The sequence below is a fragment of the Peromyscus californicus genome, unplaced genomic scaffold, assembly GCF_007827085.1.
Source record: "Peromyscus californicus insignis strain IS unplaced genomic scaffold, ASM782708v3 Scaffold_17__1_contigs__length_78620276, whole genome shotgun sequence".
Lineage (NCBI taxonomy): Eukaryota > Metazoa > Chordata > Mammalia > Rodentia > Cricetidae > Peromyscus > Peromyscus californicus.
In genome coordinates, this window is record NW_026294469.1 from 16,047,537 (window position 1) to 16,060,557 (window position 13,021).

General features: G+C 44.1%; 1 long non-coding RNA gene across 2 annotated transcripts in view; it reads left to right on the forward strand.

Annotated features, from left to right (window-relative positions):
* The window catches only part of LOC128112609 (uncharacterized), a 292,581-nt gene that overhangs the window by 254,681 nt on the left and 24,879 nt on the right, over positions 1-13,021 (forward strand). The window contains exons 18-21 of one of the 2 annotated variants that reach the window (XR_008219048.1): positions 2,269-2,352; positions 9,169-9,306; positions 11,091-11,248; positions 12,397-12,510. This is a non-coding gene — a long non-coding RNA (uncharacterized LOC128112609). The remainder of the gene's footprint in view (positions 1-2,268; positions 2,353-9,168; positions 9,307-11,090; positions 11,249-12,396; positions 12,511-13,021) is intronic. The other variant, XR_008219050.1, reaches the window with a different exon arrangement.

The following is a 13,021-nucleotide window of genomic DNA, read 5'->3' on the forward strand; positions in this document are numbered from 1 at the left end:
GTTAGCTCTTATGTGTTACTAAAGTGAATGTTTTTTGTTGCTTCTGGACTTAGGGTCTACTGATTCAACTTTACTCTTTTGCTTTCCTTAAGAATTCCTTGCCAAGGTCTCTTCTTGGGACTTTGTCAGGGCTTGTGTTTTAAATTTTAACTTGCCACACCATAGAATCAGCTGGGAAGAGAGCCTCAGCTGTGGCAGATTGTCTTGATTGTCAGTTGACAAAGGAAAACACAGCCCACGTTGAGCAGCACTGATCCATAGGCAGTACCCATAACTGTGTAGGGCAGAAGGAAGGCAGATGAGCACGCCAGGAGGCAGCATGGGGACATTTGTTCCTTCTGATCTTGGCTGTGGGTATGGTATGACTGGTTGCCTCAAGCTCTTGCCTCTCTGACTTCCCCTCAATGACGGACTAGAACCTGGAGTTACAAGCCGAATAGAATCTTTATTTTCCTAAGTTTCTGTTGGTCAGGTTATTTTATTACAGCAACAGAAAGAAAACAAGGAAAGCCCTGAAGATCACACATTCAAACTGGGCCTGCTTGGTGATCACAACAGCAAGAAGATGTGACAGGGACACCATAGAGGAACATGTCTTGGGGCTGGAGAGACTGCTCAGCAGTTAAGAACACTTGCTGCTTTGGCAGAAGTCTGGGGTTTGATTCCCAGAACCTTCATGGCAGCCCACAACCATCTGTAACACCAGGTCTAGGGCATTCATTCAATGCCCTCTCTGATATCCATGGTCACCAGGCATGTATGTGGCACACAGATATACATGTAGGCAAAACAATATGCATATAAAAATCAGTCTTTTCTTGGTATGAGTAAAATCACATATCATATGTAAAATGCAGAGCCTTTAACTGGAATCTTCAGGACAAGATGACCTGGGGAAGGAGAGGTCATGAGTGACCTTCCAGATAGAGGCGCTTCAGCCAACCCAGACATTATGACCCATATTTAGAGGGGGAAATGTGCAGGAAATAAAAGGCAAGTTTGTGTTACAAAGGGACTTGGTGCGATGAACTTTCTGTAAAGGCAGCCACGCAGGGTTTGGGCTGTAGCCCTGAAAAGCAAGAGAAAGCCTGGTGTCTGCTCCCTTGAAGCAGCAGTTCAGCTCAGGAGTCAAGTCTCCCAGGCATGAACCAGAGCAGAGTGATAGGGGCTGCTGGCTATTTAGTGGTTATGTTGCGAGGGAGAAAAAACCTAGCTCAAACAGCTGAAAGAAACTTATTGGTAATGTAACTTAGATAATGAGGAGTGGTTGACATTGTTCCATTCTGATTGGCTGAGCTGATTCCCAGCACTAGAGGGGCAGCTACAACAGTTTGGAAATTGTATTACATACCACCTTAGAGACCCCAGGGCAAGAGGAAGCTCCACTCTTTGAGAGTTCTCAGACCTAGCAGGATGGGTGTGTGTGTCATGGGTTCATTCCTGGCTACGCAGAGGGCTTGGCTTCTATGATGGGCGGATTAGAGCCATGCACCTTCCTTTTTGAACTAAAAGATGGGATGCCCCATGATAGCTGCATGCAACTGCAGGGGGACTACATTATCATACAGAGGAAGGGGCAAAGAAATCTGAGATATTCTGAAAGGAGCTGTGTCTGTGGTCCAGGGCTGCTCTGGGGGTCCAGAATGTGTGGATGTGCTGTTCAGCAAAGGGAACCGTGTTTGTGTGTGTGTGTGTGTGTGTGTGTGTGTGTGTGTGTGTGTGTGTCAGAGAGGAGCAAAAGCCTCTCTGGGAAAAAAGTGGGACTTGAAAGGGAAGTATCTGTGGAGGGAAATGGCACACTTCTGCTCTGCAGGGAAAGCAAAGGAAGAGCCTGGAAGTTGGCCAAGCTCCTCTCCTATAAGGCCCCCTTCCATCAGAAAGTGGTGGTTATCGAAGAGGGGCCCCTGATGAAGCCACTTAGCAGCACTCATGCTAAGGGGCAGTGACCTCCAACCCCGGAACTAGGGCGCTCTGGCAAAGGCAGCCGTAACCACCCAGAGTGTAATTTGTCAGGGACGCGAAGGTTAACATTTTTCTTCACGAAAACCATCTTTAATGACCATCAGCAATCAGGACCTCCGATTTCTGTCTCATTTGAAAGCTTTTAATGCTTTCCGAGGGATAGATGGGATGACCTAATAGGTCCTTTCCATCTCTGATTTTCTATGATTAATGAAGTTCAATTGTGCAGAATAAAATGGTGAGTTTCTCGTGTCAGTTCAGCTGTATTCCTTTCCCCTCCCTCTTTCTCTCTCCATTTTTTTTCAGATAGATGATAACCACGCACGTGTTCACTTAATGCTTCAGAGAAAAGGGTTGCTTTCTTCTGAGCCAGACTTTGAAAATGTCAAGGTGGGTGGATTTATGTGTGGTGTAAATCCTTGCCAAATGCCACAAGCCACTGCCTCTACCCCTCCCCCAGACAGACAGGGAACCTCTAGGAAAGGCAACAGGAGTGCTAGAAAGTGCAAACGCTTTTTTTGTGTGTGTGAAATTTGTTAGACTTAATCCTAAGTCATTCATAGGTTGTGTTTGTTTACTAACATACTAAGCTTAATTCTCATTATAGACATGGACTAAGCCTGTTTTGATGGAGGGAAACTGAGGCCCTGCACATTTATGGGACTTGATTAAGGATGCCCAGCCTGGTAAGAGGAACATGCTAGCCAGGGCTTTCTGGACTCCACTCTTCTGGATACAGGGATTATGATTTTTGAAAAATCTCTTGATGAAACTTCTAGAGATATTCTCATCATGCAGATTTTCTTGGGTTGCAACTCCTCTATATAGTGAAGCAGCCAGGCCTGTGGGGAACTCTTTTGGGGCAGGAAATGTTTAATCTCGATATACTCTACATTTGGAAGGAACTGGCTTTCAGGAAGTTATTTCCTCGGGCTTGTGTGTTTAGCCTTTTTTTTTTCCTGGCTAAAAGGACACAGCTGGGCTCTGAATTCCTGGAAGTCCTTTTCAGCATGGACAGGATCAGGGAGACCTAGACAGGATTCCTTGCCAGGAGGAATGGAGACTCTGCCAGGCTGACAAACACTGCTATCCAGGAGTTCTGGGACAGCCCTGGAAGGAGCTGTTAGAAACCCTCACCAGAGACTGGGCTGACAGCTCAGTTAGCAAATTGCTTGCTGTGTGAGCATGAGGGCCTGATTTGGTCCCCAGCACTCACGAGACCATGCTTAAAAAAAAAAGCACAGCGATGCACACTTGCCATCATAGTGCTCGGAAGCAGAGGCAGGTAGATTCCTGGAGTCCCTGGTCAGCCAGCCAGCCTAGACTGATCAGCAAGCTACAGGTCCCAATGAGACTCTAAAGAGGCAGATAGTACCTGAGGAACTACATCAGAGGTTGACCTCTCGCTTCCACAGGTGTGCACACACATACATCTGTACATGCATGTACCTGCATACATCTAGGTCATGTGTGCATGGACACACACACACACACACACACACACACACACACACACACACTTAACTAAAATCATCAAAAACCTCCTAAAGACTGAACGTAGACAAACTTGCTCCTAAGATCTCAGAAAGTCACAAGGGACAATCTGCCTATATTCCTTACCAGATCTGAATCATAGCAGATTACAGGAATAGAGAGCATACATACTGGCCTCTTGGTGTTCACCTCATAGTGAACAGGTGACATGATCTGGCAGCTGGCTTAACCTGGTGATTAGACCAGGGTTGAAGGGCCCTTAGGCATATTTATTTAGGAGGAATCAGCTACCAGATTGTAGTACCCAGAGCTCACTCTTGTGTTGTATGGGTTTGGAATCACCCCCATATTTGCAGGCTATGTGCAGGTGAGCCTTTATGTGCACAGATCTTCCTTTCCTAGACCAAAGGAGTTGACATGAGAAGTAGGTGTTGCTACTTAAAGCTGACCTATAAGGTTTATTTCATCTCTGTCTATCTTTGTGTGTTTGTGTGTGTGTGTGTGTGTGTGTGTGTGTGTGCGTGCGTGTGTGTGTGCATGTATGAGTGTATGTTCAGACCAGAGGATAACCTCAGTTGTCATCTTCAGAAACATTACCCACCTTCCTTGAGACAGTCTCTCATTGGCTCGGAGCTCACCAATTAAGCTGGACTTGAGGTCTGTAAACTCTAGGGCTCCACCTTTGCTCCACCCCTTTAGCTTTGGTATTAGAAGTGCTCAGTGCCAATCCCAGCCCAGACTTTTTACAAAGGTGCTGGACCCTCTCTCCAACCTCAGATACATTTCAGAAAGGGGTGGGAATCTCGTGGGCGAGGGCTGGTAGAATGAGCTGAGAATCCACTGAGACCCTGAGTAAATACTAATGGGGAGATTAAACAGTGACTGAAAGGTGGGGCCCAGTTCTAGAGACATAGGTGGTGGGAAGATTCATTCTGAGGCATAGTTTAAATCTGTTGCTTCTGCGAACACCTGCTTGAGGATTACAATCTGCACTTGATTTTCTCCCATGACCCATAGTAGCTCTACAAATAAAGAATAGGCTCCTGGGACCACAGGCAGCACTGCAGCTTGAATGTGTTCCACCTGTTCAGGTGCTGCTTCTGTGACACCAGTGCGGAATGGGACGATTAAGAGGCATCCCTTTAATATCATCGGTGGGATTAGGACTTAGCAGAGGGAGTTCAAGCTTTACATCATCCGAGGACACAACTTTTAGTTCCTCCTCTCAAGAGAACACAGATGCCAAAGCACCGTCTTGGAGGCAGAGGTAATAATCCACAAGCACTAAACCCACTACGGCCTTCATATTAGACCCAGCAGCCTTCAGAGCTGTCAGAAAACACATCTCTGCTTTCAGATATTCAGGTATGGTTGCCCAAAACCAACAGGGCTTTTAATCAGCTAGCGTGTGTGTTCATATGCTGCTTCCTGAGAGGAAGATGCACTTGTGGAGCCCAGACCCCTGAAGGTGGGTCTCAGGGATCTCTGTTTAGCTGTCTGTCTCCCACACACATGCCTGAACATGCGGAGTTGGGAGCTTGGTCAGGAGTATTTCTTTGTTTTTCACTGGCTTTTAAAATTGGGTGTAAAATATATCGAACATAACATTTGCCATTTTCATCATTTTAAGTATGCGCTTCGGTGGCCTTCTGTTCATATTGTTTCACAATGCTCTCTGTTTCCATACCACTGCAGAACCTTTCCATTTTCCTGAGCTGGAACTGTACGTGTTAACACTTCCAAGTCTCCTTTCCGTAGCCTCTGTAACTGTCATTTTTCCTTTTCACCCTGAGAAATTCATCTCTCTGGGGACTTCATGTAAGTAGACTCATACAATATCTGTTTGTGACTACCTGCTTTCACAATATACTTTTCCCCTCACCATTGGTCCTCGCCTTCCACCTTGTTTGAGATAGGATCCCTGTTTGCTCTTGTGTAGGTCAGGTGAGCTGACCTGTGAGTTCATGGCATTCTCTCTTGTCTGCCTACCATCTCACCTTTGGAGCATTGGGATTGTAGTTGTGAGCTGTCGTGTCTGGCTTTAAGTAGCTCCTAAGGATTTGAACTGAGGTCCTTGTGCTTTTGTGGCAAACACTTTACCCTCTGAGTCAACCCTCTAGCCTCTCAGAATTTCTACTTTAGAGATGAAAAGTATTTTGTTAGAGATCCACGCCATATTTGCTTATTCAACTATCAGTGAATAATTGGGTGGCTTCCACCTTTTGGCTGTAGTAAATAATGATGCTATTAACATGGATGGATGATGACTTTTTTTGAGTCTCTGTTTTAAATTCCTTTGGGATTGCAGGATTGTGTATGTGTTTAACCCTTTGAGAATTACCTTGATGCTTTCTATAATGGTTGGACCATTTTGTGGTCCCATTAGCTGTGCACAAGGGTTCTGATGTCTTCACACTTTAGTGAACACTCATTTTCTTCTATTGCCATAACAGTCATCCTAACATTGTGAATCTGTGTTTCACTGTAGTTTTAATTTGCCTTTATCTAATGATTAAGTACACCGAGCCAGGATAGAATTTGACCACGCATTCTATCTCAATGATCCTCAGTCCTAGTTGCACACTAAAATCCCTCTTGGAACTGTTGACACGAATTATTGATGTCTGGACCCCACTGATTAATTCAGAAGCGTCACTGTTTGCGGATCGGGGCTGAAGGGCTCTGGGTCCCTAGAATGGACTTGCCAGGGGGATCACGACATGTCTTTGGGAGCTGTCCTACTTGAGTCAACACTTTTTAATCCTGTGTGTTGATAAGCAATTTATTTATTTATTTATTGCTGAAGGGCCCCTCAATAATTGCGGGATGGGCCTGGTTGCCAGAGGAAACAGTGCTTAGATGGTTGAAAATGTCTACCCCAACCCCTAGCCTTGGGGAACAGGAGAAGGGTAGCAGACTGAGATAAGTCAACAATGGCCAAGGATTTAATTGATCATACTAATTTAATACAACTTTTTTTTTTTTTTTTTTTTTTTTTTTTTTTTTTTTTGGTTTTTCAAGACAGGGTTTCTCTGTGTAGCTTTGCACCTTTCCTGGTCTCGCTCTGTAGACCAGGCTGGCCTCGAACTCACAAAGATCCACCTGGCTCTTCCTCCCCGAGTGCTGGGATTAAAGGCGTGCGCCACCCACCACCGGCCGGCTGTAATACAACTTTTAATAAAAACAATGGGCTGAATTTTGGGCTTCCAAGTTGGTGGCTGCACTGAGATGCTGATAGGGTAGCATGTACAGGGAGGGTGCAGAAGCTCCATTCAGCATGCCTCCCACCCCATCCTAGGTCTTTCTTCCACTTGACAGTCCCTGAGCTTATCTCCTTCTGTAAACAAGCCATAGTAAATGAGATGCTTTCTTTAGTTCCATGAATATTCTAGCACATTATCAGTCATGAGGAGGAAACTGAAACCCTTCTGCACTGCTGGTGGTAATTTAAATGTAGCAACTACTGCAGGAAATTGTATAGTAGCTCTTCAAAAAATTAAGTGTAGAATTATATTATCCAGCAATAGATAGCTAGTGTTTCCAAGGTAGAGGTGCAAAGTTGGGGCTTGAGGTTCATGCTGTTGGGGGAACAGTGCATTCGGCTGGTATCTTTTAGCTGTAAAGTAGCCCTAACTCCAGGGATTAACCGTCAGCATTCAACGGAAATGTAGGACATCTGGTTGGTGTTTGGAGAGTTCAGAACTACTTAATATGGGAAATGGTCACTGGTATTTGCCTTGGAATGCGGGTACAAACAGTTTATGCCTTCTTCATTGTCAGATAGGAATTACCAACAATACTTACTGGAGGAATGACCAGTGGGGTAACACTGGCACTCACTAGCACATTACTCTCAACAGGATTGGGGTTGTGAGGAGAAAGGGACATCTGTGTTGTTCTCTGCTCTTGATGATACCTAGGGGAGACCTGCTTCCTCTGGAAGAGAGAATAAGACACAACAAAGACTGACAGGAACCTAAAGCAGTAGCTTTGGGCACCGGCCACATGTGAAAGTCACTTGGGAAATTGTGATGCACTTGATGTCCACAGGAGATTCATGGCCAAGGGCTCTAGGACCAGGCAGTCATCATCTCTGGGGCCTGGTGAGGGAGACTCTGTTTTCCCTGCTCTCAGAGGAATAAATGTCACTGTAGATCCATAAGGGGTGGGAAGGCCGATTCACCCACCAAGGACCTCACCTTCAAACATAGCCTAGTAATAAGAAAAACCAGCCAGCACTGAGAGTTCTGTAAATCTCCTTGGCTTAATGTGTGTCAGTAATAAGGTAGGTGAGTAATTGATTTAAACATATGATTTCTCATTTGATACAGAACTCCTCTAATTTCTAATTCCTACCCTGCAATGCTGGCTCACATGATTGGGATAATACCATTATTATGTTCTTTCATCTTGTAGTATAACAAAGAACCAGGTGGCACGATTTCAATAAAAAAAATATTAAGTTCAGGTTCTTTTGTCTGTTGCGTGCATCCAAAAAAGGATTTTCTTTGATAGAATAAGGCCATTATTGGATTTTAATTAAGTGACTGGTGATTATGAGAGCCACAATTTTTGGCATTTTGTATCTTGGTTATACAAAGCTTGAAAATCTATAATGCTTTTTGGAAAACCTTATGTTTCATATCTAACCAACGCATACTCATTAGCACTAATCAGTCCCCCTCTCATGCTTTATCATCAGAATTATCTCTTTTTTGTGCATATTTCTTTGTTTTTTCAATGGAGACATAAGTCCATTCCTATGAATCTGGATGAGAAGGATCTGAGGGTGGAAGCCATGCCCAGGAACCATTCTTGGCGAAACTGGAAACATTCCAAACACAGCCTAATTCACACTCCTGCCTGCCTGTTCCTTCATTGCTTATTGCTTATCACTCACTGCTCTTGGACCTGTAAAACTCTAACTAGTGGTTCTCTACTAAGCTAGTATAATAGTTACTCTTCTCATTACAGTAACACAGTCCCCGACAGAAGAAACTCAAGGAAGGATTTGTCGTGGCTTCCAGCTTGAGGGTACACTCTGTCATGGCAGAGGGAGGCCTGGAGCAGGAGTCTGAGGCAGCTGATCACATTGTATCTGCTGTGGTCAGGGAGCAAAGAGAGATGGAGGCTGCTGCTGTTTTTGCCTTATCCTTTCTCAGTCCTGAGCCTGGCCTGTGGAATGGTACTGCCCACATTCAGGGTAGATTTCTTGCCTCAGTTAATTCAATCTAGAAACTTCAAAACGGACATGCACACCTAGATTTATCTTCTCAGTGGTTCTAGATCTTGCCTAGAAATCAATCAATATAAACCATCAAAAATGCTCCTGTACAAAACCCTTCATGTCATATGTACCACTTACTATTTCCAATGGTATAAGCACTCACTCAAAGTTTGGTTTCAGGCCACCAACTAGAAGTCTCCATAAAACAGGGAAAGGGCTTGTGAATTCAACTCCAGCACAATCATCAACACCAATGCTGTCAGTTTCTCCTCCCATCTGGTTCAAACCCCACTATCACCATAGGGCTGTACAATATTTGCTGATAGATTTATATCAATTACTTTCTCTTAGCTCTTCTTCTGAGGGCTTGCATCCATCTACCCTGCAAGAAAAACAGATGTTTTCCTGACATCGAGCAGGTGGAGAAGATATCTTCCGGAAGATGGGAAGGCTTACTTTAAAAAGCATGTATGTCTGTGTTGCAGGAGGAAAAGAACATGTTAGAAGAAGCCAAAAGGGCAGCATTTCAGTCCTCAGCCTATCGTGTCCATGAACCTTGAAGCAGTCATGTTTCTTTGGTCTGTGGTTATCATGAAGGAGTGAACCAATTGCTGTTCTCTTAGGTGATCTGTTACCTTTCTGTATGACTTTATTTTTCAGCCACATTTAATCACAAAACTAAGTGCAGATGCGAAATGTGGTGAAATGAGTTAGTGAGCATACTTCACCATGTCTGTCTAATCAGGTGAATATATTTATATAAGTGTGTAAAAGTGGGTATAAGAATTAAGGTGATTCTTTCTTAATGAAAGAGACTATAAATTGTGTCATGTTTTTTCCCTATCTACCAGCATTTGTTAATACTCAGAGCATCTATTCCTTGTAATCAAGTACTATGTATTTATCATACAATCGTTACCTTATTAGGCTATAATAAATGTCTAGTTAAGTGCATATAGGCTGTTTCTGTTGCAGTTTAATTACCAGCACAGTTAATTAGGCAATACACTCCATCACCATTTCTATTCAGAGGGTTTCTTGACTTTATTAAGCAGGTTTGAGAAAAGACCATTGGGCCCAAACTCCTTGCGTAGGAGGCAGAGATGAAACCACACAGCTTCATTGGCACTTACGCAATACCTACTATGTGTCGACACATTATACTAGTAGCTCAAAACCGTCATTTGAGAAAGCGCTGCCTAGAGTAAGCATGGTGGGGAGTCAATGACACTTGCATCTTTGCAGCCAGTTTAGCAGCTATGCATGGGAACCTCAGAGAATAGAGACGGGTGCTCTGTACCTGACAAGATGTCAGCTCCATCTCAGAACTGAGACCAGAAGCATTCAGAGAGTCTTAGGGACAGGTGCTCCATACCTGATAGGTAGCTTCATTTCAGAGCTATAGCCAGAGGCCTCAGAGAACCTTAGCAGGCTAAGTTTCTATGAGGAGTGCATTTGGGAATCACCACTAAAGCTCAACCACACGAACACCCCTCATTGAAGTGAGGAGAGAACAGATACAATTCTATGATTAAAACACAGGCTTTGTGTTTAAGAGCCTGAAGATTGTCAAGCATAATTTTCCTTAGGAAGTTTTGGATAAAAGGATTGTTGCCACTCTTCACTTCAGAGAGAATTAAAAGCCTTGGAGAATTGAGATTAAGAAGGAAGGGGAAGCTGGGCGGTGGTGGCACACGCCTTTAATATTAGCACTCAGGAGGCAGAGCCAGGTGGATCTCTGTGAGTTTGAGGCCAGCCTGGTCTACAGAGCGAGATCCAGGACAGGCACCCAAACTACACAGAGAAACCCTGTCTCAAAAACCATGAAAAAAGAAGGAAGGGGGTAGGGGTAAGAAACATGAACAAGAATAAATAAGTTCTAAACTAAGACTTTCACTAAGCACAAGAATTTTTCTGGAGACTAGTTGAAGTCATGAGGTTTGGAATAGGACCATCTCATAACAAAGCCCCTGCTGGATGGTTAAAAATGCAAGAGTGTTTTTCTGATAGTTAGTTCTGACTGTGAAATGAAGTCAGGAATAAATGCCCCTTTCTATTGGAGGTCAACAGTGAGTTAAAGTATAATGGGTGTAAAATGGCTGAATTTTCTGTAACAGTCAGCTTTCTGACACTATAACAAAATACCTGTGATATGAATTTATAAAGAGAATAGATTGCTTACTGAGACTATAGTCCATGATTGATTGACTCCACTGCTTTGGGCCTGTGGCAAGGTAAGCAAATCCTGGTCATAGTACATGGCAGAACCAAATCTCTGAGCTCCTATCATGAAATGCTAGAGAGGATGGAGTGATGATCCCACATTCCCTTTAGGCATGCCTCTATGACTTCTCAAAGCGTCCACACCTAAAGATTTACTCCATGTTCTCTATTCTTCACACTCTAGGAAATGTATCAGTGGTCCACAGTTTCCTTCGGCCTCCATTCCTGACTCCCTTGGTTCTGAGGCCTTCAGAAAGGGGCTGAGCTATGCTATCAAGTCACCTACTGCAGCAGCTATATCACGGGGCATCTCAGCCCCTACAATCACGTTACTCAGTCCCTGTAAGTTCTCTCTGTGCCCCAACTCTCCAACCATCCTATGGGTTCTGTTCCTCGGAGGAACCCTGGCAAATACAGGAAGAGATGAAGCTGTGTGGGAACAGGGGTTGCTAATTTAGATAGGGCATTCAGGAAAGACTGTGCCAAGAAGGGGGCTTTTTATGGCTAGCCAGAGGAAATGAGGGAGAGAGGGAAGAAGGTGTTTGGAGAAATAGCAGTTCTGATAGAGAGACGACAAAGTACAGCAGCCCAGGTCTGGGAATGTTCCTAACACACTGGGGAAAGAGGGACAAAGCCAGGACAGATGGGATGTGATGGACAAGTGGGAGAATCCTAGGAACTGAGGATGGCAGTGGAAAGGAGCAGAGCACCAGGCTCCCAAGAGGCCACTACAGTCTTCTCGACTTTGACTTGAGTGGTGTAGGATTCTGCGTGGGTAAATGACCAGATTGGAATTGGAAAGAAGTGTGGTAGGGAAGAGATGTTTAAGGGGCCTGGGGGTTATGACCAGTACAGTTTTTCCCTTGTCATTTAAAACAGTAAATTTGTGTCAAAGTGGTCCTTTTTTTTTTTTTTTTTCATTTTCTCTTTATTTTTCTTTCATATATTACACCCAGACTGCAGATTCCCCTCCCTCCTCTCATTGGATATTTTTCTCAGTCATATTTAGTTCTATCCTAGGTTTCTGGGCCATCCACACTCTGTCTGGTTCCTAGCCCTCCAAGCAGTGTCAGATGTTGGCTCCCTCCCCCGGCATGAGTCTCATGTTAGACCAGTCTTTGTTTGGGCACTCCCACAAGTACAGCACCACCTTTGCTCCAGCACATTTTTCAGGCAGGACAAAGAGTAGGTTGAAGGTTTTGTGGCGGGGTTGGTGTCCCAGTCCTTCCGTGGGAAACCTCAACTGGTTACGTGTAGCAGATGGCCAATTCAGGCTCCATATCCTCCATTATTAGGAGTTTTCACTAGAGTTACTCTCATAGATTCCTGGTAGTTTCCATTGTACTGTTTCTATTTCACCCTGAAATGTCCCCCACTTCAAGTCCTCTTTCCTAGTACTCTCATCCTCAATCCCTCACCTGAATCCCTCCTGTTCCCATCCCCACCCACCCCGAGTCCACCTTGAAATATATTCTACTTCTCTTTCCCAGGGAGATCCATGCTTCCTGCCTTGAGCCCTCCTTGAAATTTGGAAGAAAATGGATGGAACTAGAAAAAAAAATTCATCCTGAGTGAGGTGACCTAGACCCAGGAAGACAAACATGGTATGTACCCACTTATAAGTGGATATTAGCTGCAAAGTAAAGAATAATCATGCTACAATCCACAGACCCAGAGAGGCTAAGTAACAAAGCGATGTCTTTATTTTGTGATTAGGTATATGAGAGTGGGATTCAGTGAGAAGCTGTGCTCTGTAATATCAATAAGGAACCCACAGGAATGGGTGCAGACACCAAAGAATGTTTATGGCCAGGCAGGCAAGTCACTCCATTTATGAGCCCTGGAGCACAAGAAAAGTGGAGGAGAGATCAGGGGGAGAGACTTGGGAAGAGAAACAAGTGACAGAGAAGAAAATCTGTGAGAAATAATTGGAAGAAATTACTTCAAGGGAGAAGGAGTTTTCGGTAGTGCTGAGCTCTGTAGGTAGATTTAAAACAGAGATTGAGAGTTAACTGCATATTTACTGTTTAAAAAAAACATTGTAGACAATAATGGTGTCCTTAAGAGCATTTTTATAAGAATACTGTGAATAGAACCTTAATTAGTTTGTAGTGA